We start from the raw sequence: 6,000 nt of genomic DNA on the forward strand, positions 1-6,000 counted from the left end.
AGGCGATTCCATTCAAATTCAGTCTGCAAAGGATATGGTGAAACAGCCATTTCTTCAGAAAAACAAAAGATATGACTCTGCAATAAAGTTTGATAAAACCCCTTGAATGTACACTGATCACACAAGGGGGATTGTTTTTTTCCCCCAACAAGAGTGGAGTTACAATTTAAAGTGGTATTCCAGCCGAAAATGTATTTTTTTTATTTTTTTTTTTTTAAGTCAGCAGCTGCAAACACTGCAGCTGCTGATTTTTAATAGGGACACTTACCTGTCCAGGGAGCCCATGATGTCGGCCCCCCGAATCCCACCCCTGAGGCCGATCCGTCCATCGGATCAGGTGCAGGTGCTGCCATTCCAACTAAGGAAAACCAGCTCAACTGCCCGTTTCCAACTGCACATGCGCGGCGCTTTGTGAATGGCCAGCTTGTCTCCTGGGACGGGGACACACACGCCCCAGAAGACAACAGGGGGCTTGCTGCAGAAGAGGATGTGACGTTCACGGCCCGTTTGGATCTGAATTACTCTTAGTACGTCCAAAAAAGGTACGAGAGAAAGTAAAAAAAAAAAAAGTTTAAATATCTAAAAACAAGGGGTGGAGAGGTGGTCTTTCGTTTAAGACCATCTCTTAAAATTTGGTGGAACTCCACTTTAATTCAGTGTTTCTCAAACTTTGTCTTGCAGAACACCAAAAAGATCTAAAAATTTTCACGCTACGCCTGAAAAGATTTAACAAATTTTGTGATGAAGAACTTACATATTTTAATTTTCAATTTAGTGTGAAGGATGTGCCTGCTTTTGAGAGCAAATCGGATTAAAGCAATTGAAATCTTTGTACTTTCACTTGCTTCCTTGGTTTTCAACAGTTTCTCTTTCAGAGTTCCAGACTTGATCAAGACTCCTTTCCCACCAAGCCACGGCAGCGCTAAAGCACTTCTCACTTTAGCGCTGTTTAAACAGTGATTTTCGGCCTAGCCCAGTACTTTTAACCCCCGCTAGCGGCCAAAGAAGGGGTTAAAATCGTCCGTGTTGTGGCGCTTTCGAATCGTTTTGAAAGCACTGTCCATTCATTTCAAAAAGATGCTGCTTGCGGGACTTTCTCTAACGTGTCTCGCAAGCGCACTGCCCGGGTGTGAAGAGTCACACTTGATTAAAAAGGGAGGTGGTTTTTCAGGCACTATTTCTAGCGCTAAAACATCTGAAAGTGTGAAAGGGGTCTAAGCACTTATCCATCGCTAAACAATGAACAAACTTTACATACAAGAATCAAAGTTGGCATGGAACAGTCCCTATTAGGGATGAGCTCCAGCGTGCTCGCACACTCCACGTTCAGGGCCCGCCAGGAAGTTGGCGCAGTGCTAACTTCCTGGCAGGCTCTGCACGTGGAGTGTGCGAACAAGGCCGGAGCTCATCCTTAGTCCCTATTATAATTAGAATGATGGAGTTCACCCGAGAGCTTACACAAGTCTCGCATTACAAAAGGAATCAACGAATGACAGTCTGACAGATTTTTTTATTTTTTTTACGTGCGTCACTTTTTTAACTTTTGCGACATTGATTTACCATTTCATTTTTCCGATATGTTCAAGATTTCAAAACACTTAGCAATTTTAAATAACTCTTCAAAACTCCCACGACACACCTGCAAATCTCATGCGGAGCACAGTTGGAGAATCACTGCCTAGGTTCATATTGCTGCGGGTTAGAAAGCTGAACTCGCACGATACCAACCCGGCAACGGCAATCCGACTTTGAGGGGCGATTTGACAGACAAAGTTGCAATAGTAGTACAGAGACTAACTTTTGGGAATCGGTGCTGCACAGACTATGCCATTGCCCAAAATGTCAAATCGCATGCCAAATTGGACCAATGTGAACCTAGGCATAAAGTGGACAAGCTGAAGTTAGAAGCATGCACAGCTGCACCAGTTTTAGTAAATCTCTTCCAATGTGTTCCAACAATGGATCGCGCCTTCACAGGGCACATGATTACGCACTGCTGGTGTGAATGAACCAAAGGGGACCACAATTTTATAAAACAAAAATATATATGTAAACTAAATAACAATCACAGAAATTGACCATCTAAATGTAAACCTTGTGTAATACACATGGCATATAGGCAGCATACCCTAAACAGAGGCTCCATACAAGCACATACATGACATGAAGCTCAAGCAGTGTCAGTACACACTATGATAACCCTGGATGTGTACAGTCTCTATGGCTGTATACAGAGCCTATGGATAGGGCCATGTTACATCAAGCAATACAAAGCTCCTCTGGCGCTGCACTACTAGCTAAATGCCGGCTCTCGCATAAACATTTTCCATTATCACAGCACAAAACACAGATTAAAAAACGGAATAAAAATCTGCCCCATTGAGGGGGTAGAGCAGTTGTAGGCGGCGAGGATTTTTATTTCGGACAATATCTGTTGAGATCAGGGGGTGATGTCGATATAACGTTAAGTATGCTGACTATGAACCATGTAACGTGTTCGTAACGACCCACTAACAGTCAAATATAGAATTATACTCATAAAAGTCCTTCTCCGTTAGGTTCTTCACTTACCGGGTTCCTTTTTATCCCCAATATTCGCTCTTCCCTCAGTAACAATATGGCGACACTACAGTATCTCCAGCCCTTCCTCCTTACGGACTCGCGTCCCGCACTGCATGACGGGAGCAGCTCGTTACGTCACTTCTTTTCGAACCAACACAGGAAAGGCCGGAGGATAACGCGTCTCTGTGGCAACCAGGACTGCTCTGTTTTCAGAGCGATCTCTATGGAGACTGGTGGATCCACTTAGCATTGGGTATAGCAAATGGAATGATGAGCATTATAGCGGCTAAAATGAAAGTGTCAGGGGTGTATATATGTGATTTCACTGTGTGTGACAGAAAAATGCCAACATGGGAGAAAGCATTATGGGTCTCAAACTGGTGGCGCTCCAGCTATTGCCAAACTTCAATTCCCATGAGGCATTGCAAGGCTAACAGTTACAAGCATGACTCCCTCAGGCAGAGGCATGATGGGACTTGTAGTGTAACAACAGCTGGAGGGCCACCAGTTTAAGACCCCTTTCACACTGAGGCAGTTTTCAGGTATTTTATCACTAGAAATAGCGCCTGAAAACCGCCTCCCATTCATTTTAGTGTGTCTTTTCACACTGGGACAATTCACTTGCGGCACGTTAGGAAAAGTCCTGCAAGCAGCGTCTTTGGGGTGGTTTGGGAGTGCTGTGTTTAGCGCTCCCAAAATGCCCTGTCCATTGAAAAGAATGGGTGGCGCTTCAGGTGCTTTTAACCCCTTCTTTGGGGTTAAAGCGGAGTTCCACCCTAAAGTGGAACTTCCACTTATAAGATTCCTCCCCTCCTTCGGTGCCACAATTGGCACCTTTCAGGGGGGAGGGGGTGCAGATACCTGTATAATCCAGGTATCTGCACCTACTTCCAGGAATAGCTTGCCTCAGATGCCCCTCCCCCGTTGTTTTTCCTGCAAATACACAGATCCCAGAACACAACGGGGACCAGTGAAGACACGCAGCTCACTCGCGCATGCACAGTAGGGAACCCAGCAGTGAACGCTTTACTTCCTGGTTCCCTGACAGAGGATGGCGACTGGGGCAGCTGAGAGATGAGCGATTGCTCGTCATCTGCTTATCACGGGCACCCTGGACAGGTAAGTGTCCATTTATTAAAAGTCAGCAGCTGCAGTATTTGTAGCCGCTGACTTTTAATAATTTTTTTTAAGGTGGCCCTCCTCTAAGCGCTACTTAAAACGTCAGTAAAACGAGTGGCGCTTTATCGCTAACTCACAGGCAGCCCCAGTGTGAAAGGGATCTAACAAGGACGCTGCGCGCTGCTATGAAAAATTACTCAAAATGTAAAATCATATAGTTACGGTAGGTTCAAAAAAGACATTAAGTCCAACCTATGAACCTATATGTAGCGCTACTCCAAAATTTGCCTAGGTGATTGCCATGCAGCCAGGCAACACAAACACATCCACTCTTTTCCACAATAACCAGTCTAGGTAGGGTTGCCACTTTTTCTTCTAGCCAAACACAGCACAACGATCTTTAAATTTTTTTGTAGTATACACTATAGGATTGTAACAAACCTGGGACACTTTTGGGCAATCCAAAGAAAATAGTAATGTGGGGTGCATAGTGACCCCCTCACCCTCCTGTCAGTACTTGTTCCGAGCCACATTCCTGTCTGAACAATGCCAGAGAGTTTGGGTTTTGAATCATGTGTCCGGGCTTCGAACCACCTGAATCCCGAACATGCGGCAACCCTAAGTCTAGGGGATGTTGTTTTTATTTTGGGAAAACTTGGAGGGTTGAGGGAATAGGGTGGCAAACTATGTACAGGTTGAGGACAGTAAACTCCTTTCTAAAAATAAGCTGAAAGCAGAGCTCCACCCAAAAGGGAAAGCTCCACTTCCCCCCCCCCCCCCCGCTGCTGCATTTTGCATCTTTTCTGGGGGGGGGAGTGGGTACCCGGTTTTGTCAGGTACCCGCTCCCACTTCTGGTTGACTTCACTGCAGCAAACTCATTTGGAAGTTCGGCCCTCATCCCCATTCCCTTGCTGCCGGGCCATTCACAAAGTGCAGTGCACTTCACGCATGCGCAGTAGGGAACCAGCTTTGGAGCCTTGCCCAATATGCCAGCGGCAGCACCCGAAAGCTGATTGAAAAATCAGCTTGGGTGAAGACACCGTTGGTCTTGCAGACGGGTAAGTGCCCCAATATTAAAAGTCAGCAGCTACAGTATTTGTAGCTGCTCACTTTTATATTTTTCTGAAGGAGGCTGGAGCTCCTCTTGAAGCAGAAGTTGCATATAGCAGACTGTGGACTTGGCTTTGTAATAGAAGTAGTTAACATACCAGCTTTTTTCTTTAGAGCAGCAAGAGCAGAGTCCCTTCACAGAGAACTGAACAGACTAAGCTCTTCAGGACACTAGCTGATGTCCTCTTTAGCAAACACACAGCTGACTCTCTAGCACAAGAAGGGTGGCAGCAGCCCAAAACTCCCTAAGATCTCTCACAGCCTTCTGCACTTAAAAGAGGTTCAGGAACAGTTGGTTTCCAACCTCCAAGTGATACCAAACTAGATTTTTAGCAGACAGCCCCTCTGTCAGCTCTCAGTAGTTTCAGCATCCAAGACCTCAAGTCACCCACCTGAGTCCTCATGAACAGCAAGCATATGGCAGCACTATCCTGGGGGGCAGTAACCCCTCCAGGCTGGACTTTTCCTCTCCAGGAAAAGACCCCTGTTGAATGTACTCAGAGAGCATATACAGTCTCCCAGCAGCCTTCAGGGCATGCTCCCTGGGATTGGCCAAGGCTGTATAAATATTAGACATGTGCAATTTGTTAAGTTCTGAATTAAAATTAGGACAATATTTTTGTTAATCGGAAATCTAGATGCATCCGAATTACAATAGTAACGAATTTAAACAAATCCAAAATAACAAACCAAAATTTGGACGAAATTCTATTTGAATTCAAAAACAGATTTCAATTGAATTAGAAAACAAATCAAATTATAACAAATTAGAGATCGAGTTTCGAAAACAAAATATAATACAACAGAATTAAAATTCTAAAGCAATAGAATAAAAATAAAATAGTAAAGAATAGAAAAGAATTTAATAGAATAGAATAAAATAGAATATGACCGTCTTCTGCAATTCAAATTTTGAAATAGAATAAATTCAAATTAGAATAGAATATATTAGAATAGAATTCAAAATAATGGAATACAAAATAATAGAAAATAAGAGAATAGAATAGAAAATAATGGAATAAAAAACAATAAAATAAAATATAATATGAATATAATATAAATATAATATAAAATACAAATAAATATAACCATCTTCAGAAATTAAATTTTCAAATAGAATGAATTTGAATAGAAAAGATTAGAATAGAAAATAATAGAAAAGAAGAGAATGGAAAATAAGAGAATAGAATAGAAAAACAATTACCACT

General features: G+C 43.0%; 1 protein-coding gene across 1 annotated transcript in view; it reads right to left on the reverse strand.

The window, feature by feature from the left end:
• Positions 1-2,716, reverse strand: part of FZR1 (fizzy and cell division cycle 20 related 1) — a 119,393-nt gene extending 116,677 nt beyond the window's left edge. Inside the window, exon 1 of the mRNA XM_077475825.1 lies at positions 2,572-2,716. The gene's annotated coding sequence lies outside the window, so the exon portion shown is untranslated. The remainder of the gene's footprint in view (positions 1-2,571) is intronic.
• Between the last annotated feature and the right edge of the window lie 3,284 nt (positions 2,717-6,000).

This window comes from Lithobates pipiens, unplaced genomic scaffold (assembly GCF_037356315.1).
Source record: "Lithobates pipiens isolate NorthernLeopardFrog02 unplaced genomic scaffold, aLitPip1_a1.2 Scaffold_13, whole genome shotgun sequence".
In the NCBI taxonomy this organism is placed as follows: Eukaryota; Metazoa; Chordata; class Amphibia; order Anura; family Ranidae; genus Lithobates; species Lithobates pipiens.